The sequence below is a fragment of the Heteronotia binoei genome, chromosome 10 (genome assembly GCF_032191835.1).
Source record: "Heteronotia binoei isolate CCM8104 ecotype False Entrance Well chromosome 10, APGP_CSIRO_Hbin_v1, whole genome shotgun sequence".
Taxonomy (NCBI): domain Eukaryota; kingdom Metazoa; phylum Chordata; class Lepidosauria; order Squamata; family Gekkonidae; genus Heteronotia; species Heteronotia binoei.
In genome coordinates, this window is record NC_083232.1 from 19,618,896 (window position 1) to 19,646,183 (window position 27,288).

The window sequence follows — 27,288 nt, forward strand, 5'->3', positions numbered from 1 at the left end:
ACCTGTGCTCCATATTTTTTATCTAAACCCTTCTTGAAGGTGGCTATACTTGTGGCCGCCACCACCTCCTGTGGCAGTGAATTCCACATGTTGGTGTGCACTGGGAGAACTAGATTTGATTCCCCACTCCTCCATATGCACCTGCAGGAGTGACCTTGGGTTAGTCATAACTATCTCAGAGCTGTTCTGCTCCAGAGCAGTTTCTGTCAAAACTCTCTCAGCTCCACCTCCTATAATGTTCTTCATTGTCTAACTCTCACATTTCCCACTAGTTGAAATGTCAACGGTGGTTCAAAAACTGCTTGCAGCCCTTCCAGAGCTATGGTTTTCTGAATGAGAAAAATGGATGGAACACCGTTCCTAGCTCGGCAGAGACACAGGCAAAGTCTGCCACTTCCCTAGAATCAGTGTGAGGTCAAATTCTGCACTCCCTGCTCCCAAGTCTCACCTCTTTTCTCCCTCAGCTAATTAGGGAAAGGGCTTGTTTTTGTATCACGCCTGATGCAACAATGAACACCCTGTCAACACTTAATAAATTAATAAATTGAAAGATTATATATTAACGGCCCACTGGCTGTCTTTTAACTCCCCCCCTCCTCCCTTTGTTTTTTAAGACCACGATCTTCATCGTTCCCTGTTATTTTTAGCAGAAGACATCAGAAAAGGTTAAGTTTACAGCAATCTGTAATTACAGAACGTCCAAAGCTTCTGTGCTGGTGTAACAAGATTAATACCTTTTTGACAGAATTTAATAATATGGTTTTATAATATTTAATTTTGTTCATAAAATGTCTCACAGCAGGGAAGCCCCCTCCCTCTTCCTTTCCCTTTTAAAAAACTTACCTAAATGTTAATGCTCTAAAACAATTTAATTCATATTTCTTGGCACAAAGAATGCATAACACAGGCTTGCTGGAAACCAATTTTGATAGCGTCAGGGAGGGATCAACTCCAGCTTAATTTGGACATTTCAATCTACATTGACAAGTCATTCCTCTGAGCCTGGTCTTCAGTCACCGATGTGTGAATTCTTTCCCCTTTAAGGCACATCTAAGGCCCGGTCTACAGGATACAGATCGAACATGGTCCTGGCTGGTGATGTGATAGCTAGAAAATGATCATTGCCAGGGCTTTTTTTGTGGCAGGAACTACTTTGCATAGTTTGGTGTAGTGGTTAAGTGCACGGTCAGAGCTCTTCTTACAGGGCCTACTGTAAGTTCAGGAGGATTGGCTACATCAGGGGGTGTGGCATAATATGCAAAGGAGTTCCTGCTACAAAAAAAGCCCTGGTCATTGCACTACACTGCACATAAAAAAGCTTTCCCATCACAATGTGTTTTCATCCTCTCTTCTCTCAGAGCTCTGGAGATTCCACATCCCAGGGCTTTTGAAGAGTCTGCTGCTCTCCTTACCAGAGAGATGCCCCGAGTCTGCCTCGATTTGCCCTTTCTGCAACCCAGGGGAAGGACAGGCAGCAGCTGGCACAGGAGGAAGCACAAGGTGGAGTCTGATTACCAGGCTGGATATGCAAGCGGTGCAGATAGTCAGATGCTCCAGCTGTCTCTCCTTGCATCTGGACAGCTTCCTAGAAAAACATCTCCTTGCATCTGCTTTTCTTTGCATATATTTCTGTAGGTTTAAAAAAAACAAAAGAAAACCCCTCTCCCAGTGGAAATCTTCATTTTAATGTCAGCTGGAGCACAGGAGCAGGTTTTATCAAAGCTCTGAGCAAGAGCCAGTACATGTGTTTATTTTAATGATAGCCCATTCCATGGAAGCCTTCTGTTGTGACTGGATGACTTGCTTTCTTCCACGCAGGGCTTTTTTTGTAGCAGGAACTCCTTTGCCTGTTAGGCCACGCCTGATGTAGCCAATTGCCTGATGTAGCCAATCCTCCTAGAGCTTACAGGAGGCCCTCTACTAAGAGCCCTGTAAGCTCTTGGAGGATTGGCAACATCAGGGGGTGTGGCCTAATGTGCAAATGAATTCCTGCTACCAAAAAAGCCCTGCTTCCATGTACATGCACAGCTTGCTGTTCTGCCTCCAGAGGCTGCCAAAAGGGGTTATAATGGCCTAAACAAGGTAAGGGCCAGGATACAGACTGGAAGCCATTCCCTTTCAGATCTAGGAACACCTCGTATGGCATTGCTGTGTTGCATCAGGCAACAAGCCGTAGTGCCAAGAAGTACGGGTATGCACCAGCTCCAAAAGCTGGGTTTAAGAATTGTAACCCTTCTGGCTCAGAATATATATATTATTTTTAAAAAATAAAAATTTCCAAACATGCTACTCTTCATTAAAATAATTAGCATTTCTCCCGCTAACAACAAGGTGAGTCGCTTTCGAAAGGCTTCCCTCAGCCTTCGGACCTGCTGGTGCCACCCCAAAGAGCTGAGCAGCAATGTTCCCTCTAAGCCACAGAGTCCTGTGAGTCAAAATTCTACTTTGCGAGCTATTGGCGTTAAAGCCATGAGCTACTGCATCAGTGAGTGTGCTCTGGGGCCATCCTTTCTGAGCTAAGCCAAAAATGTGCAAGCCGGAGGCTTAAAATATGTGAGCGCGTTCACATTAACTCAGCTAAGACAGTCTGCCTATCCTTTTATGGTCTTTATTACTAGACCCAATGAGTTTGTTCTAGTAGCCACCCCTTTGTTCAGAACAGGGTATTTTTTTTTGTAAAACAAGACCACCGGGAACTTATTTGCCTATTAGGCCACACCCCCTGACACCAAGCCAGCTGGAACTGTGTTCCTGCTTAAAAAAAAGGGGGCCTTGTTCATAAAGACTTCTTTGTACTTAGAAAGCTAGTATATGTGGTAAAAGGTTTCTGAGCTCTTTCTCCTGAAAGGCTAGTTTTCTGCATGCAAGGAGATTTCCTATGGGTGAGCATTCAAGCATGCAGTTCCTCACCTCTACTGTGAAATAGTAGTCAGTTCTCAGCGTGGCATCTGGAGAAATACCTGTGGGGTTGCTTTTTAAGGCTTCCAGCTCTCAAGCCAACAGACAGATAAAGTGCCACTGCCAACTCACATTCATCAACAGAAGAGCCTTGTAATCAGCTATTAGGTTATTTCCAGGAGTAAGAAAGAAGAGGAATTCTCATCCAGCTCAAGTATAAGTGCCAGTTTGATGTATGTGCGTGGAGAACCGGGTTTGATTCCCCACTCCTCCACTTGTACCTGCTGGAATGGCCTTGGGCAGCCATAGCTTTTGTAGGAGTTGTCCTTGAAAGGGCAGCTGCTGTAAGAGCTCTCTCAGCCCCACCTACCTCACAGGATGTCTGTTATGTGTGTGGGGAGGGGGAGGTAAAGTAGACTGTGACCACTCTGAGACTCTGAGATATAGGGTGGGATATAAATCCAATATCTTCTTCTTCTTCAAGATGCAATGGCAAAGTGACTTAATAAGAAGCATCTTTTTTTTAAAAAAAAACCCTCTAAAAATAGACTAAGGTGCAGCAGGTGATGAAAGACAACAAATGAAGCAAAGGTTATGGTGAATGGGGTGTTAGATTTTCTCTCCTGCTTTAGGGAAGGTTTAGATGGCAAAGGTGATGTTTGTTGTTGTTCAGTCGCACAGTCGAGTCCGACTCTTTGCAACCCCATGGACCAAGTCACGCCAGCCCCTCCTGTCTTCCACCATCCTCCGAAGTCTGCTCAAATTTGTGTTTGTTGCATCAGTAATGCTGTCCAGTCATCTCATCTTTTGCCGTCCCCTTCTTCTTTTGCCTTCTGTCTTTCCCAGCATCAGGATCTTCTCCATTGAGTGCTCCCTTCTCATTTGGTGGCCAAAGTATTTGAGCTTGAGCTTCAGCATCTGACTTTCCAGGGAACAGTCTGGGTTGATTTCCCTTAGGACTGACTGATTTTAATTTCTTGCAGTTCAAGGGACTCTCAAGATTCTTCTCCAGCACCACAGCTCAAAAGCATCTATTCTTCTGCACTCAGCTTTCCTTATGGGCCAGCTCTCAAAGCCATATATTACTACTGGGAATACCATCGCTTTGACTATACGGATTTTTGTTGGCAGGGTGATGTCTCTACTTTTTATTATACTGCCCAGATTCGCCATAGCTGTCCTCCCAAGGAGCAAACGCCTTTTAATTTCATGGCTACATCTGCAGTGATCTTGGATCCCAGAAATGTGAAGTCTGTCACTACTTCCATATCTTCCCCTTCTATTTGCCAAAGTGTGATGGGGCCGGATGCCATGATCTTAGTTTTTTTGATGTTGAGTTTCAAGCCTACTTTTGTGCTCTCCTCTTTCACCCTCAACAAGAGGTTCTTTAATTCTTCACACATTCCATCCCTTTTTTGGAAAGGGCAATTTTTTTATTGGCGAAGAAAGATTATGAGCTTCCATGACCTCATCTGATAAGGCCAATTTGAATCCGCATCCTGCCTGTCTGTAAATCATAGTTAGGCATGGGTATGGCACTCACTCACTGTAGTGACTGCATGTGCTGGAAGAGCAACGTATCTCAACTTCAGATCTATGGGCTTGAGAAAGTGCACCACATGGTATGGTGGCACCATGAAACTTATAGTGGTTTAATAGCAGTTATGTTGGATCACCGCAAGTTCAGTTCATATCCTGCTTACCAGTTGTGGGCAAGGAGCTGATTGTTCAGAAAGCTTGTTCATGTGCATTAAGCAAATTTGGATGTTTCTAGTTTGTGCAATTACACTCCTTTCTCACACAATTAGTTGGCTTTCTCATAGCCACCATGCCTCCTGACAGAGTAGTAATAAAAGGGGGGGGGGATCAGTTTTTTTTATTTTTGGGTTGAAGCTTATTACTTAGGTGTCTCTGCATGTCCTCAGTATCTGCCATGAACTCAGCCAATTGGTTCTTGGAAATTTTCTGCTGGCTGCAGAATTACAAAAAGCAGGCAATGCAGTATGTCTGATGTTAAGAACAAACCGAGGACAAAGTACAAGCAATTCCATGCTTTACTAGCTAGTCTGTTCTGGGGAATACTGCCTCTTCTTTGGTAAATGAGATTATGTTGATCTTGGAATAGGCAAAAACAAGCTGTAACAACCTCACCATATAGCACTAGCAGATGAATTTCACCAGGGAACAGCAAAGGGAATCTGATCAGTAGGTGGCTTCCTGTCAGTTCCAGCAAGATCATCTTTGTGTTTAAATTCTCAGCATGCCTGTTTAATAGTAGCTCCTACTCTAGGACCTTCAGTTTGGTGAGTAGAACTAAAGGTCTGTAACAGAGCCAGTTTGCTGTAGTGGTTAAGAGCTGTGGACTCTAATCTGGGAGAACTGGGTTTGATTCCCCACTCCTTCACATGCAGTCAGCTGGGTGATCTTGAGTCAGTCACAATTCTTTCAGAGCTGTTCTCTCAGAGTTCTCTCAGCCCCACCTACCTCAACAGGGTGACTGTTGTGGGGAGAGGAAGGGAAAAGAGGTTGTAAGCTGCTCTGAGACTCTGATTGAAGGGCGGGTATAAATCCAACTCTCCTCCTCCCCCCCACCCCCACTTGTCTTGCTTGAGCCTAAGGCCCAGAAGTCAAGGCAGAAGTCAAATTCCTGCAGCTGGAGCCAACAGTGCATTGTGGATGTTGTCCCAGCAAAGGCTGAAGGTGAAACGAGACCTTAAATATTCTTTCAAGGAGGCAGAGATACGTATCTCTTTTCTTCAGGAGCAGGCTGGCAGTAGTTAGAGGCAGCATACCCAGCTACAGCAGCAAGGACTACCACGGGGCTGGTGCACTTTGAGAACACAGAGGGGCTGGTGGATGAGAGACCTCTGGTTCACCATTACGCTTTGGAGTGGGGGGCACAGAGTCCAAGGTCAAATCAGAAGGCAGGGCTATCCAGGGCTTTTTTTCTAGCAGGAGCTCCTCTGCATATTAGGCCATGCCCTCCTGATGTAGCTAATCCTCCTGGAGCTTATAGTAGGCCCTGTACTAAGATCCCTCTAAGCTCTGGCTACATCACAGGGCGTGGCCTAATATGCAGAGGAGCTCCTGCTAGAAAAAGAGCCCTCAAGGTCAGCAGGCTGACTCCGTGCCTTGGGGGCCTACCTGCACATCAGAGGCAGCTTCTGGAGGTCTCTCACCTGTCTCCTCCTGCGGGAATGTTAGCTGCTCAGCCTCCTCCTTCTCTAGAGTCTACGGCCTCTTAGCCTGATGAGTAGGAAGCTGCACTGTGGTCTGTGACAAGATCGTTACCAAATTACAGTTCCCAGGAAAGAGGAAAAAAAGGTAGATCATCTGTCATACAACCAATGTAAGTTTGTGATGTGGGCTTCCAAAATCTAGAGTTTCAAAATGGTTAATTGAGGGAACTGAGTAAAGCCTTAATCAGAGATGAGCACTGGTGACTGACTGGCAGGGCTGGCAACCAGCAGTGGCCCTTATACTTGGAATAGTGTGTTGCAATGCAGGCTGCAATCACATACAGTAAATAATGCACTTTCCAACTGGATGTTACTGTGTGAGCTGGCAAAATCCAGTTGGAAAGTGCACGGAAAGTGGATTGAAAGTGCATTATTTAGTGTGTGTCGCAGCACTCTAGGTCTGCACTGCTGGATCTGACCAAAAGGCTATCTTGGCCTACATCAGTTGTATCCCACCCTTTCTCCAAGGAGCTCAAGGGGCCATCCATGGCCTCAATAATATTCTCACAGCAGCTCTGTATGTAAGATTAGGCTGTGAGCCTCATAGCTGAGTGGGGATTTGAACCTAGGATCTTACTTGGGCACTGTGTCCTCCACATTGGCACCTGATTCCCACAGGGGGACATAACAGATGCCCCTAGAAAGCCCATAAGCAGGGCAAGAAGACAATTTCCTGCAACCCGCCAGCAACTGTTACAGAGGCACACTGTGTCTGAACACAAAAGCTTCATTCAGTCATCATGACTAATAGTCATTGTTGGCCCCAGAAGGTAGGACCAGGAACAGTGGCTTGACATTAAGTCAGAAGAGTTTCTGGCTCAACGTTAGGAAGAACTTCCTGACAGAGTGGTTCCTCAGTGGAACAGGCTTCCTCGGGAGGTGGTGGGCTCTCCTTCCTTGGAAGTTTTTAAACAGAGGCTAGATGGCCATCCGACAGCAATGAAGATCCTGTGAATTTAGGGGGAGGTGTTTGTGAGTTTCCTGCATTGTGCAGGGGTTGGACTAGATGACGCTGGAGGTTCTTTCCAACTCTAGGGTTCTAAGATTCTATGACCTCTCCTCTGTGCATTTGTCTAATCCCCCTTTAAAGCCATAAAAACTAATGCACTTCACTAAATCCAGTGATTCTCCTAGGTTAATTATGTATTGCATGAAGAACTACATGAGTGTGTCTATCTCAGAGCCAGTTTGGTGTAGTGGTTAAGTGTGCAAACTCTTATCTGGGAGAACCGGGTTTGATTCCCCACTCCTCCACTTGCACCTGCTAGCATGGCCTTGGGTCAGCCATAGCTCTGGCAGAGGTTGTCCTTGAAAGGGCAGCTGCTGTGAGAGTCCTCTCAGCCCCACCCACCTCACAGGATGTCTGTTGTGAGGGAGGAAGATAAAGGAGATTGTGAGCCACTCGGAGACTTTGAGTGGAGGGTGGAATATAAATCCAATGTCTTCTTCTCAAAAGAGCTGTTCTCTCAGCCCCACCTACCTCACAAGGCATCTATTGTGGGGAGAGGAAGGAAAAAGGATATTGTAAGCCATTCTGAGACTTCGAGTGAAGGGCAGGGTATAAATCCAATCTCTTTTTTGCTTTTCTTCTCCCTGCAACAAATCTGATTTTAAACTAGACATTTACAATGTTGATTTTGCAGCTACACATTTCATGGTGTAAAGTTTTGTGTGTGTGTGTGTGTTTTTTAAAAAAAAGGTTTACCGCTTAGGTATGTTTCCCCATTCTCCTCTCTAAGCTCTCCAGAGGGTTCATGTCCCATGACTCATTGTTAGCTTTCTAAAAGAAGTTGCAGAAGCCAATGTTTTGAAGGCAAACCACATAGAAGGCTAGACAATCTCCAGTCTTCCAAACAGTTTGGAATCAGAACACAGTGCCTTAGTAGATTTTTTTAAAGCATCTTTCCCCACGAAGTTCAAACTGTCACGGGCCAAACAAAATCGAGTCAAATCTTCACAGAATTCTCAAGGTGGACTCCTGAGGCAGCAAGCCAACAGCTCAACATGCCATATGTATGCTGAGTTCTTTATCAATGAATATTTCACAAGAACATCACATGGTACGTGTCTCATTGAGACCAGGCCAATGCCTGAACTCATTGGGAGCTCTCCCAGGTCCTGCAACCTTACTTCCTGCTGCCTAATCTTTTCAAGTTCTTTGCTGCCCTTCTTGCTAACTGACCACTGTTGGGTTTTCATACATTACCCTGAAGCTTTGCTCAACCCTTCCCATGGCCCCAGCTACATCAGCACAGGTTACAGAGTTAATTTGGCAAGTCAGGGCTTTGCACAGTTTTAACCGCCTTGATTCGGAGTGGTGAGAGATATTGCATTTTGTCTTCCGGATGGATTGTTACCCACCCCAAGGCTACAAGAAAGGACGACATCCAAATGAGTTAATATGTAGATGGAAAGATTTGCAAGTATTATCTCTGTTGCAATCATCATAGCATATCTGGGAATGCGCGAGGAAATGCAAGAGCATTTTTAATGGGATTCTTGTTTCAGAAGTTATATCTGCAAATACTAGGAACTTTTTATTTTAAAAAAGGGTAGCATTCCCAGCATCTATAAAACTCCAGCATGTAACACAAACTACTATTGGATGATAGATCCAAATAGGCAGCCGTGTTGGTCTGAAGTAGTAGAACAAAATAGGAGTCGATTGCACCTTTAAGACCAACTTAGTTTTATTCAGAAGGTAAGCTTTATTCAGAAGGTAAGTTTTATTCAGAAGGTAAGATTGACTCCTATTTTGTTCTATTATTGGATGAGACATGAACTGTCCACTCTCTTAGCTGGATCAGTATTATTCCTTGGTTAAGAACTGTCTGCACCTTGCTGTCTTGAATTTCTACACCTTATCTTTCCCCTCTATTTTATTACTCTTTTTTTCTGTGCCTAAAAATAAAATTGTGGAGGGAACATAGATATTACCTTCATGGTTCTACTCTTAACCCGTCTGTTTGAATAGTCAAAGAAGACTTAGATTTTTCCTTTAAGGAACAGGCTTTTTTAAAAAAAAAAAAATCTTCCTACATAGATGTGGGTTAATTAATGTTTTCCTTTAGTAATGCTGAATACAAGCAAACTTTTTACAGTAATAGCTTCTGCCCTCTTAATCACTGTTTTTATTTATTTCAAATCTTTTAGATCACTTTTAATGTCTACTTTTGTCTTTGTCTTTTGGCATTTTAAGCAACTGATTATATGTGTGCTGAAAATGCACAGTTTTGTGAAATAATTGTTTACTGGGATTACTTGAGCCTGGAGTTGACTTTTTAACATGTGAAAACAAGAAGGCTTTTAGCAGGGATTCTCTGCATTGAGGGAAGGAAGGTGCAACGTTGTTAGATTGAGAACTAAATATTAGTGCAAATCAAAATCTTAGAGCTTTACAGTGGCTTGACTTGGGCACCAATCCAGCAGAGCACTTAAGCAAGGAGGTCTAAGGTATCATTTACTATGGAGAGGACAAAATGCACATCCCCTTCTCGTCTTCCATCCTCATTCCCACCATGGCTACCACCTGCTGATTTAGCTAGATCTGATGGTTCCATCTTCATGTGTGGTTGTGAGGTCTTAATCAGCCTGATCAAGAAACCAGGTAAGGCCAACCTACTGATCACCTTTCAAATCCACTGGACTATACCTGTGATCCTAAGCATACTTAGAAATAAGTTACCAGGATATTAATGCAAATTGGATTGAAGAATCTGTGGATTTGTGTGCTAACCAATGTTCCCTCTAAGCTGTGGACTCTTGTGAGCAAAAAATTCTACTTTGTGAACTACTGACATTAAAGTGGTGAGTGAGTAATTTGGCTATTGCATAAATTAGCTTGCTCTGGGGCCCGTTTTTCTGAGATAAAAATGTGTGAGTCAGAGGCTAAAAAACTGTGAGCTAGCTCACACGAACTCAGCTTAGAGGGAACATTGGTGGTAACCCCTTAGAACCCTTGCTTTTAAATCCAGGTCCTTTCAGTCAGATAGAAGTCCAGGGGTACCTTAAAGACTAACAAAAATTTATTCCAGGATGAGCTTTTGTAAATCAGAGTTCACTATATCAGATGCAGCTGCAATGGCCAATCAAATGAGGAGCAACTTAAGTCTTACCTTGAAGGTTTTTAAGCCTTCCTTGGAAGTTTTTAAAATGAGGCTAGATGGCCATCTGACAGCAATGCTGATCCTGTGAATTTAGGGGGAGATATTTCTGAATTTCCTGCATTGTGAAGGGGGTGGGACTAGATGACCCTGAGGGGGTCCCCTTCCAACTCTATGATACTATACCGCTGACTTCTTTCTGCAGCAGAAGAGAATTATCTGCTTAACACCAAGTAAGGTAGGGCATTTTTCTCAAACTGTGCACTGGAAATGTGTTTCCCATTAGGGAGAAAGTCCATGCAGCTGGACTAGAAGTGGGGAATGGTTCAAATAGAATCCAGTGGGTGATCCTGAGACACTCATTCTCAGCCCCATCTATTCTACAGTTCGATTATTACGATAAAATGGAGATAAGCATGTACATCTGATACTTGGAGAATTTATAACACAGGGGTGTCAAACTCATTTGTTCTGAGGGCCAGATCTGACATAAATGAGACTATGTTGGGCTGGGCCACATTGGGCTGGGTCATATGTGTACTTATTTAAGATTAGGCAGCAGAGATATAAACTTTATAAATGACACAGACAACACAATTAAAGATTTTTAAAAACCTAAAATAAAACATGCTTAAAGCATTACTACTTGTTGGTCTTAATGGTACTTTCTTTGTATCTCTCCCATGTGATCCAGGGAACTGGGCAAAGGAAGCTATGGCTCTTTCCTTCCTTCTCCATGGAACCAGGAGGGGGAGGAGCCTCAGCTAATAGAAGGAAGAGAGGCTTGGCTCAGTAGCTCTGCTGTGCAATTCAGTAAGCCTGCCAAAGCAAGCTGTGATGCAGAAGGAAGCAAGAGAGAGGGAGAAGGAAGCAGATGACAGCCAGTTGCTCGGGGGGCTGATAGGAGCCTTCTGGGGGCCTAATTTAGCCCCTGGGCCACATGTTTGATGCCCCTGTTCTAACAAGTGCTCCTTTTCAGCAGAAATGATGGTACATACGTAGAAGTGCAAGAATATCTCCCCGGCCCACCAGTGATATCACAGGATTCACATCCACAGGAGGAGCTCTACAGCTGTTTCAACAGCTGTCAGAGAAAAACTAGGAATCCCTCCCATCTCTAACATGGTTCTGCCCTCTTTAGTCTAGGGCAAACATCTGAGACTCTCTGACTCAGTTTCCCCACCAAATCACTATGGAAAATACTAAAAGTAGTGGAGGGGAACCTGTACTGTGGGAATGAATGAATCAGCTAATACTTAGAGAGTGCTTTGAAGATCAAAGGTGTCCGCCCCACTGCATTTTACGGAGGGTGTTGACATTTACTTTCTTCGTCTAGGCACAAGGAGAGTCTGGGGGTGGATGATCATGAGGCAGGTTTTTTTTTTTGTTTTAAAGCAGCTGAATCCAAAAGGCTCTTCTACATGCAGAACAGTACATTAAACACACTGGATAACTTCTCATGTATATGTCCAGGGGTTGTTTTGTAGGAAAAAAGATGCAGGAGCTCAGTAGCATATCTCATTTGCATATGCCCCAGGATCTGTGTGCAGTGGGGAAAGAACTCCTGCGCTCCAGTGAGCTCCAGCCCTGTTTGTGTCCATTTCATGGTACACAGCTGAAAGAGGAAAGAACTAGACAACAAGTGTCTAACATCAGGAAAACAGCACAGGTAAATGTCAAGCTTACTACAAGTTTTGCAACCTATAGCTGTGTCCAAGGACCCAATAAATTAAAATTCCACACCAAGAAACAATGGTGCAGTCTCCCAGCCTGACACTTAGCAGACCTGGATTTACTTATTCATTTACTTAAAACATTTCTATGCTGCCTTTCCACCCCAGTAGGATCCCAAAGGCAATGAACAGCCAGTTTGGTGCAGTGGTTAAGTGGGCGGACTCTTATTTGGGAGAACAGGGTTTGATTCCCCACTCCTCCACTTGCACCTGCTGGAATGGCCTTGAGTCAGCCATAGCTCTCGCAAAGTTGTCCTTGAAAGGGCAGCTGCTGTGAGAGCCCTCTCAGTCCCACCCACCTCACAGGGTGTCTGTTTTGGGGGAGGACGTTAAAGAAGATTGTGAGCCACTCTGAGACTCTGAGATTCAGAGTGGAAGGCGGGATATAAATCCAGTATCTTCTTCTTCTTCAAATATTAAAACTTTTCAACGTTCAAACATTTAAAACCTTTCAAAAAGCATTTAAAATAAGGTACATATAAAATATGTTGGGTAATGTTGATTGCCACTTGGAGTCAGGCAGGGATTTTCTTCCAAACCAGATTGACCCAGGGTTCATATATATGTGAACATATATGAAGTTGCCTTATACTGAATCAGACCCTGGGTCCATCAAAGTCAGTATTGTCTACTCAGACTAGCAACAGCTTTCCAGGGTCTCAAGCTGAGGTTTTTCACGCCTACTTGCCTGGATCCTCGGAAGGATGGAAGGTGGAGTCAACCATGAACTGGCTACCTGAACCCAGCTTCCACCAAGATCGAACTAAGGTCATGTACCACCCTGTATTTAGTCAGACAACTGGCTTGCTACGGTCAGTATTCTCTACACACCAACTAACCAGAGCTCTCCAGGGTCTCAGGCAGAGGTCTTCCACGTCATCTACAACTTTCTCCTTTTAGTTGGAACTGCTAGGGATTTAATCTGGGACCTTCTGTGGCCAAAGCAGATGCCCTGCTGCTGAGACACATCCCCACCGCCTTGGCAATGATGTGCCAAGGCAACAAGCATTCAAACCAGACATAAGACATAGGCTCTGGAGCGCAATGGCCTCCTCCTGGCACTATTTCATCCTTGAGGGGGGGGGGGGAAGAATTGTGCCTGAAAATAATTTGTATTAGTGATCATTATTAGCCAATAAAGACTGCCAAGTCGGGAAAAAATATGCTATTAAAAACCTAGCAATTAAGTGGCTAACGTTTTGACATTTTAATTCCAGTAATTATTTTTTTGCTAACCAAACTATTTACACCCAAATGCAAAACGGAGAGATACAGCAAAGTCACTTCTAATGACAGTAATCACATTTTTTAAAAGCCTTCTGAGCAAGTGCCTTCTTTTGGCCATAAGCAGGGAAGGATTGCTGCACTGTAGCCAAAGGCTGGTATTTTATTTTAGTCTTGCTACCTCACACAAGGACTGTGAAGTGAATGTGGTGGGCAGTCAAGAGCTGAAATATGGTATCTCTGCCCCCCCCTTCACTATTTTCCTATTATCTCTGTGGTGGGAACATTAAAATGTTATCAGTACATGTATGGTTCCCTCAACAGGGCAAATGGTACCTCTGTGGTCATTGCAGGTCAGGAAAATGGCACAGGCAATCTAAATCCAAGGCCACCCTCTCCATACACCATGGTCCTAACTGAAATCAGGCCCATGAGTACTTGGATAAAATGAAAAACCTCAGAATGTGCTTCTTTACCCAATCCAGAGATTGTTGGATACTGTAATTCTGCATGCAAGAGGATCTGGGGGGGAAAGGATTAAGAGAATTCCCTCACTCAAGTGCACTAGATAGTTGGCCCCACAACCTCTTATCAGTTAGATTTTGAGCCTCTTTCGCCATTGTTTGTCTTCTGTTTCATCTTATATAGGACCTCCCTTCTTCTCTCTTTTGCCTGGGCTTGGAGCTGTAGCAAGTTAACCTTTTTGGAAGTTAAATGTTCCCAGTGCTTTTTTTTGTAGCAGCTCCTTTGCATATTAGGCCATACACCCCTGATGTAGCCAATCCTCCTGGAGCTTACAGGATGTACTGTAAGCTACCCCCCCCAAAAGCCCTGAATGTACCTACATGAATATGTCATGTAAGATGTGCTTCTATTTTTGTAAGCAAAATTTCTTTCTCTTGTTACCACTGGAGTCAGATCGTCTTTGTAATTTGTTTGAGCAGCATTTTCCCCTTAACAACAAAACATGGAGGACCAGGGATACTGTGTAAGCTTTTCTGCTTCCAAGGCAAAATGATCCCCCCTACGTTTAACCCAATCCAGGGATATCCCCAGGGAAAATGTAACACTACAGGCTCTTAGAACTGAGTCTCGAAAACTGATTGCTTTGGTGGTGGGACTAGGAAAGACAGAGACTTCGGACTGCAGCAACCTCAAGGAGAGAAGACATGCCAGGCAGTGCTCCCTCTCAGCCGAGTTAGTGTGAGCTAGCTCAGTTTTTTAGCCTCTGGCCCCATTTTTGTCTTAGCTCAGGCAGGATGGCCCCAGAGCAAGCTAATTTATGCAGTAGCTCACAACTTTAATGCCAGTAGCTCACAAAGCAGAATTTTTGCTCACAAGACTCTCCAGCTTAGAGGGAACATTGATGCCAGGGCAAGCAAAAACGATACGGAAGGGACCCCTGACATTGTGAAAAGGACACTGTCAAAACAGCGGCAGGAGCCCAAACCCTTCCAGGAAGGGCTCCTGTAGCCAGGCAGAGAGGGCCTCCTCCTAGCCTTGCCTGCTACTGAAACAAAACATGGCTACCCTGTTCCATAGAGATCTTCCCCTCAGCACTGGACTCTTGAGGCTGATAACGGACAGCTCCCTGGTTCCAGCTGGACAGCTCCCTAGGCATAGTCCCCCTCCTTCCCGGGACCAGCCTGTGTATTGGCTCCCTGAGCCTGTCAAGCTCAGGGTAGCTGCTATTTATCGCAGTTGCTGTTTTTTGTCTGGTAGATGAGATTGCAATTCCGGGATTTCTTAGACCAGAACCATCTTGGGAGAAAAGGCAGAATGGTACAGGCCAATCAGGGCCAGTCTTGCCACTAGGCAAAGTAGGTATTTGCCTAGGGCACTGGTCTTCTGGGGGCATCAAACTGGGCACCATCAGTGTAGGGGTGCGTGTGCCAGAATTAGCCTTGCCTAGGGTGCCAGGCAGACAAGGACCAGTCCTGAGCCCAGTCTTCTCAGATCTCAGGATATAAGCAGGTTTGGAGACCACCAAGGAAGACTCGGCGGAGGAAGGCAGTGGGAAATGACCTCTGCTTCTCATCTGCCTTGAAAGCCCCTTGCTGGGGTCACCATAAATTGGTTGAGACTTGAACCACACAGACCAGTGCTCTCTCTTCAGACAAGGCTTTGCATGTTTAATTGGTGTCCTTGCATTTTAGGAGGTATTAGTAAATTCCTGTCCTATGACCCTTGGTTCCACCGCCCCCCCCCCCGAAAGAAAGTATATTTCTCAACTGTCTTTTGACTATCATATGACATGTTTAGAGGAGGAGGAGAGGAAGAAGAGGAATAATAATAAGAATATGATTATGATGACAATGGTGATGGTGATGACAATGGTGATGATGATGATATTGGGTTTATATCCCACCCTCCACTCTGAATCTCAGAGTCTCAGAGTGACTCACAATCTCCTTTATCTTCCTCCCCCACAACAGACACCCTGTGGGGTGGGTGGGGCTGAGAGAGCTCTCCCAGGAGCTGCCCTTCTGAGAATAACTCTTGCAAGAACTATAGCTAACCCAAGGCCATTCCAGCAGCTGCAAGTGGAGGAGTGGGGAATCAAACCCGGTTCCCCGAGATAAGATTCTGCGCACTTTAACCATTACACCAAACTTACTAAGGCAAGTAGTAACTTTGTTAGAACAAGGTTGAAGTCCAATGGCACCTTTAAAACCAACAAAGTTTTATTCAAGGTATAAACTTTCATGTGCATGTCCACTTCTTCAGGTGTTAGAATGTTTAAGAATCACCAGTCCTCATTTTGGGCAGGAGCGCACAAGAATGAAGCTCTGGAACCTCTAAATTTTATTGTGCTCTTTTGTGTGCGTTTTTTCCAACACACACACAATAATTGCTTCTAGGCTCTATTGTTCAACCCCCCTGTGAGAATTTTGATGAACTCTAAGTTTTGATAAACTTTCTAATATTTTTCCCTCCCAAAAAAGGGGGAAATAACCAAAACATATCAAGCAGACAGATTAAAATCTTCATCATGCCACGGTGGCCACATAGGAGAAAGTCATTTAAAAAGTATAATGGGAGGAAGGTTTCATTATGACCATTATAATTCAAGAAGCATTTTAAGGTAGATGCTGAGCTGATGTAATTTAGTACACCTTCCAGTGATGACAGGGGTGTGTGGCATATGCAAATGAGATGTGCTAATGAGCTCCAGCACCTCTTTTTCTACCAAATGACCCCTGAGAGCCACAGACCTGGATTCCAGAGATGATTTCCACTGACAGAACAAGGTGGGTGTGTTTAGACTCACCCCACACAGTTCTTGGGTGGGTGGGTGCTCCTATTCCCCAGGAGCAGCATTTGCGGGGGGGAGTGTAATTGGGGGCTGCAATAGGAGGAGGAAGGCAGGGAAGTCCCACTCTATGGATGGAAATCTCTTCTACCCATGGAAATCTTCCGATAGAACTGAGCCATGAGGTGCTTATTTTAGAAAAAAGTTCTCTGTGCACTTTCTACAATAACACACCATATTTCAGCTATTGACTGAGATTACAATAGACAAAGATTTGTCAGGATGAAAAAAGTGCTGAGTTCATCTAAGTGTTACTTAGTTCCCTGAAGTTCATGATAGTGAATGTACCTATTTTGTCTGAACACAAAAAAAGCATGGTTTAGGAGTTCCTAAACACACTGAAATTACTGGGATCACTCCTATAAAACTGCAATACTAAAGGAAGCACCTGGATTGATAATTTAGCACTCTTTAATGCTGGCAAAAGAGTTTAGCGCAAAAATGAAAGGTTGGAAGACTGTTATTAGTGGAATTGCAATGAGATTACACGTTGATGTGTGTACCGTAATAAATGCTTTACCTTTAATTTGTGTTTTTACTAAGTTGTGTGAGGATAAGAGGTACCCTAAGCAATGGTTGATTAAATTTAGAATGTCTAAAGTAGGGGGGGGGGGTTTCCTTTTCTCAGCAAATGCAGTGCAATCCATTTTGGAATTGCACCATCTGACCGGGAAACAGTTTAAGTGGGATTTTAAGTTTGTTTGATGCCAGTAAGGTCAATCAAACTAAGGGTCAAACCAGAGGCCATGAATATCAGGGGCTTCTGTCAATCTACCAAAAGCAAATTGTGTGTGTGCACAGCTATGTTCAAGGAAAGACAGCATGGTATAGCCCACCCTCATCCAATTGTGGAAGCTAAGCAGGGTCAGTACATGGATGGGAGACCACCAATGCAGGCTCTGCAGAGGAAGGGAATGACAAACCACCTCTGCTTCTCACTTGCCTTGAAAGCTCCTTGTTGGGGTTTTGATAATCTTGGATAGGAGACCACCAAGGAAGACTCTGCAGAGGAAGGCAATGGCACACCACCTCTGCTTCTCACTTGCCTTGAAAGCTCCTTGCTGGGGTTTTGATAATCTTGGATAGGAGACCACCAAGGAAGATTCTGCAGAGGAAGGCAATGGCACACCACCTCTGCTTCTCACCTGCCTTGAAAGCCTCTTGCTGGGGTCTCCATAATCTTAGATGGGAGATCACCAAGGAAGACTCTGCAGAGGAAGGCAATGGCACACCACCTCCGCTACTCTTCTCACTTGCCTTGAAAGTTCCTTGCTGGGGTTGCCATAAGTCATTTGCAAGTGATGTTAGGGTTGGGTTTCACCAGTATCCTGATGACACCCAGCTCTATCTACTGATGGACGGCTGGCCTGACAGTGTCCCAGAAAATCTAGATCTGGCGCTGCAGGCTGTGGCGCGGTGGCTCAGGCTGAGCAGGTTGAAGTTGAATCCATCGAAGACAGAGGTCCTTTGCCTGAGTCGGGGCAGTCCGGGAAGGGAAATTCCCCTACCAGGATTTGACGGTGCACCACTGAAAGATCAAGAGCTTGGGGGTACTATTGAAGCCTGCCCTGACAATGGAGGCCCAGATAGCAGCCACTGCTAAATCCGCTTTCTTTCATCTTAGGCGGGTGAGGCAGTTGGTCCCCTTCCTGGACCGCGATGACCTGGCAACAGTGATCCATGCAACGGTCACCTTGAGGCTGGACTACTGCAATGCCCTCTACATGAGGCTGCCCCTGTGCCAAACCCGGAAGCTACAGCTAGTGCAGAACACGGTGGCCAGGCTGTCATTGGGGCTCCCTAAGTGGGAGCACATACAGCTGGGGCTGCGGAAACTGCACTGGCTGCCAGTAGTGTACCAAATTTGTTACAAGGTGCTGGTTATTATCGTCTACCTTAGAGACTGTCTCTCCCCATTGGGGGCATGGTATTTCATCTTTAGTTTTAGCTGGGGATGTTTTAACTGTTATTGTAAGCCTTTCTTGAACCAAGTGGAAAGGTTGGATATTAATGAAGAAGATACTGGATTTATATCGCGCCCTATACTCTGAATCTTAGCGTCTCAGAGTGGTCACAATCTCTTTTACCTCCCCCCCCCCACAACAGATACCCTGTGAGGTGGGTGGGGCTGTGAGAGCCCTCCCAGAAGCTGCCCTTTCAAGGAAGAAGATGAAAAAGATATTGGATTTATATTCCACCCTCCACTCTGAATCTCAGAGTCTCAGAGCAGCTCACAATCTCCTTTACCTTCCTCCTACGAGAACTATGGCTGACCCAAGGCCATTCCATCAGCTGCAAGTGGAGGAGTGGGGAATCAAACCCGGTTCTCCCAGATAAGAATCCACGCACTTACCCACTACACCAAACTGGCTCTCTATTTATTAATGCTTTAATAAATAAATAAACCATGAGAGCCCTGCTTTGATGAGCAAAACCAAATAGAGTGGGAAGGTTAAACCCCTTTTCTCCTTCCTACATCTGAATCATGGTTAGAAGTACATACAATTTATGCTTCCCCCCCCCCCCCCAGACGAACAGGGATCTATGATCTTCAACAGGTTTGTTTTGGTTCTTAAACTTAATACACACTTACCCCCTGAAACTTTACACACACCTACCCCTTACCCCAAGCTAAAATAGTCATAGTAGGGACAAACTTGGGCTTGTGAGTCACATGGAACATGTGGGTTTTCCCAGGCAATGCCCATGGCACTGTTCTAGCTTTACAAAATGGTGCACATGGGAAGCCTCACCTCCACATGCTCCAGTTCTGATCTGAATTGGGCACAGAACTCACACAAACTCAGAAGCCAAAACTCATGTCTGGCACAGAGTGGGAAACTCTGTAATTGGCTGTTTAAGTATCCTGGAGAGTGTCTGCATTATTTATTATTTATTTATTTTATTCAATTTTTTAGCCCACCCTTCCTGAAGAACAGGCTCAGGATGGGTTACATCATAAAAACAATCAACAGTTAAAAACTAATTTGAAATATATAAAATCTAAAATTACAGAATAACAATAGAGACTAAAATGGCAAATTCTGCCTCACAAACATGGCCAATTGTCCAGGTCCTGCAGGTCCTACCGCACTGGAATGGAATGAAGAGGGGAGGCCGGTAACAAGTGACGTCCACCGCCTCAGCTGAAAGCCCGGCAAAAGAGCTCTGTTTTACAGGCCCTGCAGAATTGAAGCTGATTCCGCAGGGCCCAGATCTCTAGGGGGAGCTCATTCTACCAGGCAGGGGCCAGGGCCGAAAAGAACCTGGCCCTCATTGAAGTCAGATGGACATCTCTGGGGCCGGGTATCACCAAAAGGCATTGAGTTGCTGATCATATGAACCTGCCTTATACTGAATCAGAACCTCGGTCCATCAGAGTCAGTATTGTCTACTCAGACTGGCAGCAGCTTTCCAGGGTCTCATGCTGAGGTTTTTCATGCCTACTTGCCTGGACCCTTTTTAGTTGGAGATGCCAGGGATTGAACTTGGGACCTTCTGCTTACCAAGCAGATGCTCTACCACTGAGCCACCATCCCTTCCCATAGTAAAGACCTACGTGGCTCATACAGGGCATGCGCACCTCCTGTGTATCAGCACTGCAAAAGGGCAGATTCAGTTCCAGGAGCAATCAGATTTTTGAGTTATAGTCTTCCAAGAGTTGAACCTCTCTTTAGTAGAGACCTTTGGAGCTTTGACTGTTAGAGGGGTATGCCCCTAAAATCTTCTTCGTCTCTAAGGTACTCCTGGACTCGAATCTGTTCTACTGCAGACCACCATGGCTACTCTCTGAAACCATCTTCACTGTAAAAGGGATGCATCTTGTAAGAAAAGCGGCTCAAAAGCCTAGCACATGATGTCACACAAATCCTCCCCCATTGGTTCCTTATTCCAGCCTGAGCTCCACTGAAACCCTGAAATGCAAATGTGCGCAGTTGTTGCTGCTGCTGTTGGGTTGGCTGCAGAGGCGGAACCGAAATGGGAGGAAGCAGATGCTGTCATGTCGGGCTGGGGCTGTTCTTGCTGAGTCTGAAGAATCACTTGAAGAGCTAGTAATGAGAGGAGCTGAAGCCGGTGCTGATTACAGACGCCGGCAGAAGGGGAAGAGAAATGAAAGTGATGACACCTCTGAAATGGGAGAGTGCAGCCCAGCCCAAGCAGAGAATGAAGCCCCACGTCCAAATCCTAGGCAGGCTCTCAGTTTGCAGCCTGGAAGACCAACAGCGATCTGATCTGTCGGTGTGGATCACAGGGCAGGGAAGAGACTACCTGTGTGACCCTGGATCAAGATGGGTAGCCTGCCTCTAGCAGTAGAATAGAGCAAGAGGCCAGGAGCACTTTAAAGACGAACAAAATTTGTGGCAGGGAAGGCGCTTTCATGAGTCACTGTGCACTTTTTCAGATACTAGCAAGAGGCCAGCAGCTCTTTAAAGACATTGGTCGTTTTCGCACTTACCTTATTCCGGAGCGACGTCCCTCTACACCGCGCAGCGTCTGCGCGGATTTCGCACTACTTGCTCCGCAGAACCCGGAAGTCCCGCGGCTTTTGCGTCACAAATGTAAACTGGGTTTTGGCGGTTTACATTTGCGACGCAAAAGCCGCGGGACTTCTGGGTTCTGCGGAGCAAGTAGTGCGAAATCCGCGCAGACGCTGCGCGATGAAGAGGGATGTCGCTCCGGAATAAGGTAAGTGCGAAAACGACTTAAGAAAATTTGTGGCAGGGAAGGAGCTTTCAGGAGTCACTGCTCACTTTTCAGATATCTAAGCAGTTCCTAAGCAGAACTGTGTCTGTCTGAGTCTTGACTTCAATGGATTTAGAGGGATCTAATTATGCTCAGGATGCCACTGACAGGGTTAGCCCCATCACAGCTCTCTCAGAGGAAAGTTCTTTTCACCAGAGGGAAGCACCGCTGTTAGTGGGACAGATCTGCAGGATCCAACCTGGCATCACTGGAACCTCTTATTATAATTTATTTAGCAGCATGAACAGATACGGAGACTGGAATCAGTGATCACAATGAAACATGTGCAGGGCTCAGCGGATGTCAAAGGTAAAAAGTTGAGTCTCTGCTCCCAGGAAGCTGCTATACAAACAACAAGCAGGAGGAAATGGAAGGGGGGCAGTCAGGCAACAGAGGGGGAGGAATAGGAAAGGACCTGAGTGGCCAGTGGATCTCAGATCAACCCAAGAATCTGCCTTATACATTTTCCTTTTTTTCTTCTTTATTATATTGTTCTTGTTTTTGGAAGCCATTCTGGGTCCCCAATTAGTGAGGAGAGAAAAAAGTCTCCTGGCTCTACTCCCAAAGTCCCCAGATATTTCCTGAGTTGGATCTGGCAACCCTAAGCCTGACCTACCTGGAAGGGCTGTTGTGAGGATTAAATGGAGGAGAATGATGTAAGCCATTTTGGGTCTCCACTGGGGAGAAAGGCATGATAGAAATGAGGCAATAGTAACCAGGGCGGGGGGGGGGATAGTAAATTGCTTTATTCACAGGAGTTGCTGAATGTAACAGTCGTCTGTATTTTAGCCAACTTCTTCAGACTAACAAAGGAAAATGAAAGTATGGAAGACAGAGGTCTAGGGGGTGGAGTTTTCCTTCATCCCATAATCAGGTTCTAGTTAACGCCTTACTATCCATTTATGTTACAAATGACTTCCAGCATGAATGCAAAACAAACAGAAAGACTGTGCTCTCTTCCTCTCTCACACACTCTCCCAGAAGAGCCATGTGGCTTTGCTGCTCACCCCCCCCCCCCACCCCGCATGCAACTTTCACATCCTGCTGAGATTTAACGGCACACACACATTCCAATACACAGTTTGCAAGTGAGATCTAAAGGCACATCATGGGTGTTGGAGCAAGGCCTGTAAAATCGGGGAATCCCCTGCGTGGTCTTGGGAGCTACCAAGCCCAGTTCTATTTGATTCTTATGCCTTAAAGACTGCAAGTTCAAGATTATGGTACTATCTACCACTGCAAGCAGATAAAGACTCTTTTTTGTCTCATCTGCAGTTTTCTTAGGCTCACACTAAACAGTACTGTTTTTAAAGAGTTAGGTTACCTGCATACATGGAGTATCTGTGCATGTGGAGCAGCAGCATTCAAGAAATGACTCCTCTCAGGTGCAGGTTTTTGCCCAGGTTGGCTGGGAGGGGCGCAGGAACCCTTCCTCCACCAGCCATTCTACGCCCATGTGGGCTCTGCTTTTTTTTTAAAAAAAAAGCTGTTGTTCTGGGGGAGGGCACACAGAGATGTTTAGTTTGTCCCTTGCTGAGCCTCTTTCCTGCTTATATTTTGGTCCCCCCCCCATAAATGGTTTTTTACATTTGATTTTATATGTCATTTAAACTCTTTACTACCTTGAGGGCCTTAATTAGATGCTAATTTTCAGTTGCATCACAACCAATAATTCTTCAAATATGAATAAGCAGAACCATAGACAGTAACTGGTTCTCCCAGGATTAAGGAATGCCAGTGTAACAGACTCTCAGTGCAGTCCTGAACAGAGTTACAAGCTTCCAAGGCCATGGGCTTAGTAACATGTAGCCCTGTTTAGGACTGTGTAAAATGGCTTTCATGCTCATTCCCTTTCCCTAGGGAAACATGGGATCTGTAGTTCTATGAGAAAAGCATGCGGATTCTCAGCACTCTTGGCAAACTACAATCCCAGGATTCTTTGGGTAGGTGGGGGAGACATGACAGTTGATCTGGAATAAAACCCAGTAGATAAGTCTGAAGTGTAGATATGCCTAAGGAGTCTGCAGCTAGCTTGAGAGTACTTTTGTCTCACAGATCTCTTTAATTTCCCGAGTGCTTTTCCACCTTCCTGCGCTACTGTCTGATTGATGATCGCTCCCATTAGGAGCTGGAAACGATGTTGCTACCGGCCCCTGCCGAGCACTCAATTTCATTTGCTCATGGACAGCTGCTTTAAACTGATGAATTAGGCCAAACCAGCACCACAACTAACCAGCTGTCACATTTATTTGATGGTCCGCTTGCTTATTTATGGGCTGATCCTCCATTTTTGCTGGCTCAGGGTGGCTGTTCACCAGTGTTGCACGCCATCAGGTTCGTAGAGACCTGCCTTCTGGAGGAGGACTTCTAAAAGGCATTCCACTGGCAGAAAAGTTTGTTGGAAGGAGGAGCTGCTGAAGTTACCCCTGTGCTAGGAGAATGATCTGATCTGAGCAAGGGTCAGCCCAACCAGCGGCGGTGGGGGGGGGGGGGAATAATGTCAGATACCATTAATCTCTGTCTGCTTTTCAATTTTAGCAATATTTCCAGGCATTGTGAGCAGGGTTTTTTTTTTAGCAGGAATGCACAGGAACTCAGTTCCTGGCTTGGTGCCAGGAGGTGTGGCCTAATACGCAAATGAGCTCCTGGTGGACTTTTTCTTCCAAAAAAGCCCTGCTTTTGCTGGCTCCTTCCTGCCCCCACAGCCACATGTGCCTTTCCACTTTAGAATGCTAGAAGAAGCTTGGAAAGGCTTGCTTTTTAGATGGTGTGTCTGTGCCTTTAAATCTAGGAGCCAGGCTGAATGTGAGCAGGGTGCATTGGCAGAACAACATGGCTGCTTGCAGTGAGGTATGAAGTTGTAAGAAAGGAAGAAGGAAAGCAGCCCAGACCTTCCATTTGTTTTACAATCCTTTCAGAAGTTGTTTGCATAGTAGGGGATAAACTAGAACCTTTGGTTTCCCTGTGTTAGTCTGAAGAACTTGGAACTTCAGCAACTCGTGAGTAAATTGCCCCAGTGAGACCACACAAGTCTGGGATTGCAAACTGTTTATTCTGGCTGCTCTCTGTGTGCGAGAGTGTGTGTACAAGGGATGTGAAGCTGCTTGGGGCTGAGGAAATGAAGACAGTATTCAGGGAAACTGCTCTGCTGTATTTTTACTTATTTATTTTACAGAACGTGATAATCTCCTGGCTCCACCCCCAAAGTCCCCAGCTATTTTAGACTTGGCAACCCTATCTAGGTCACACAGTGTGCTTCATGACTGAAGGAGGGTCTGAGCCCAGATCCTCCAGGTCTTTCCCTAACCATTACACCACAGCTACTACAGGCATATTCAAAAGCCCAGGATACAGCAACGGCTATATTACTTTATTTTCCTGATGTTCCTAAATATGGGAGTCAGCTTGAAGAAATAAATAATCTACACCCAAAAGCAAAACTCCAGGTACCACAGTGATATCGGAAAGGTACCCTTTTCGTCAATCATGATTTAGATCACAGAATTGAATGGCTATTGCCATGGCAACCAGAGCTTTTGCCTTGCTACAAAGACTTCTGATAGTCTGCCACAAAGTAAAAAAGATGAGGGAGATAAACCAAGATATTAAGATCCAAAAAGAGGACCCCAGCCTAAACGATAATAAAAGCACTTTGCCAGGAAGCAGACAAGAGAAAAAGAGGTAGTAATGACCCTCTCTGTCATTGAAGATGCCACACAGCAGTTTTGTGTTATTTTTACCTTCCTCCAAAGACCTCAGGGTGGCAACAGATGATTCTCCACTCCTCCATTTTGTCCTGCAACAATTCTGAGTTAGGTTAGGTTGAAAGAGAGTGACAGGCCTAAGGCTGGGCAGTGAAAATCATAGCAGAGGAGCTTTTGAACCTGGATTTCCCTCCATCATAGTTTAATATCCTAACCACTACCCCAAACTGGCAGAAAAATGCAATCATTTTACAAGAGAAACTCAGGGTCAGGACCGGATCTTCATGTTTTTTAAGGGGAGGGGAATTAAAAAATGACACCCCCTTTTGGGCCATTCTATCTTATGGGCCCATAGAATACAATGGACTCCATAAACAATTAGGCCCCCCCCCCTCCGTCAGCGCCTGGGGCAAGCACCCCCCTCTGCCCCCCTCCCTTAGATCCGGCCCTGCTCAGGGTGAGGAAACCCACTGGGTCTGAAAGAGAAACACAGTCCAAACAGCAAGGATGAAAAATTCAAAACTGTCCCTGGTACACAGCACTTAAGAATGTGCCCTGCACACCTCTATAACTGTAACGTTTTCTAAAAGGAAATAATACTGTACTCCACAGGATAAGTGGATATAGATATAGATTTGGATATTTTCCCCAAGGCTACTAAGGTAACATTATCTAAGCATCATGACTCTGCTAGACACAATTTTGCTTTTGGTTTTTCAAAATGGGGCTATATTTATACGTTCCATTTCAGCCTCCCCTCTCCCTTCCTCTTCTCTCCCATTTCCCGCTCCGATCCTTTTTGTTTCATATCGTATTATATTTTTCTTTTATTAGAAACTCTCTTTGTGATGAATCTTTCACGACACAGAAGGGCACTAATCTTGTATATATTCATGTGGCCAGAGACAGCTGAGCGGAAAAGAGGGGAAAGATTTGAAGTTCTTCCTTGATCGGCATGGAAATTTTATTGGAACGCTAAGAAAATCGATACGTTCGACATAGGAGGAAAGTGGCCTCAGACTTCCTTCCAAGGACGACTACAGGTTTATATTGTTAAAATTGAGAGATGAGACAAATCATTTTCATTGTTTGCATTTTTCTCAGTCTGAACCTTCCGCTTAGAGCAATCCATTCGCCCACCTCCTCTGACTCACAAGAAGCAGCTCATATCTGCTTCGTACATCACCTCATCCTCGAATCTAGTCGTAAGGCTGTTCAGCATCCCCACAGTCTGATTCATCTGCAGAGACATTATTTTAATTTGTGTATTTAAAAAAAATCAAAGGAGGCCACAGTATTGAATGTGGTAGACATACAGTGGACGAGGAAGTATTGAAAATGGAATGTACTTTGTCGGATGATAGGTTGATACTGAACCAGGCCATTGGGTTTCATCAGTATTTTCTGCTCTGTCAGCAGCTCTTCAAAAGTACCTATAGGTTCAGGATTACAGTACTCATTTAGGATTACAGTATTTGCGTCCCTGATTGCTGGTTCGTACAACAGAGATGGGCATGCTCAAAACAACATCTGTTTGTTAACAAGGAGACATAGCGACCTGGGAGAAAAAGTGGCACGGTATAGCCTGATCTTGTCAGATCTCAAATGCTAAGCAAGGTTGGTACTTGGATAGACAACCGAGAAAAACTCTGAAGAGGAAGGCAATGGCAGATCACCTCTGCTTCTCAATTACCTTGAAGTCCCCTTTCCAGGATCACCATAAGTCAGTTGTGGTTTCAGAACAAGGGAGTCTATACTTCTAGCTAACAGAACTAAGGAGGAGCTGCAACCCATGACAACCCTCAATGATTCTTTTTCAAAAATGTGACTGGTGCCATCAAGTCATAGTACATAAGAAAATAAGAGAAGCCATGTTGGATCAGGTCAATGGCCCATCCAGTCCAACACTCCATGTCACACAGTGGCCAACCCCCCCCCCCCCAGTGCCATCAGGAGGTTCACAAGTGGGGCTAGAAGCCCTTCCACTTTGCCCCCCCAAAACACCAAGAATACAGAGCATCACTGCCCCAGACAGTTCCAACAATATGCTGTGGCTAATAGCCACTGATGGACCTCTGTTCCATATTTTTATCCATAGTAGACATGATAACCCTGTGGGGTTTTCAAGGCAAGAGATGAACAAAGGTGCCATTGCCTGCCTCTGCACAGCAACCTGGACTCACATGACGGTCTCCCATGTCCCATCCAAGTACTAACTGTGGCCAGCCCTGCTTAGCTTCTAAGAGCTGATGAGAGCAGACCTGGGCCATCCAGGTCAAGGTAAAAAAAGGTGACTAGGTGATTTCAGTGTGATAGCCTGCACTATACATC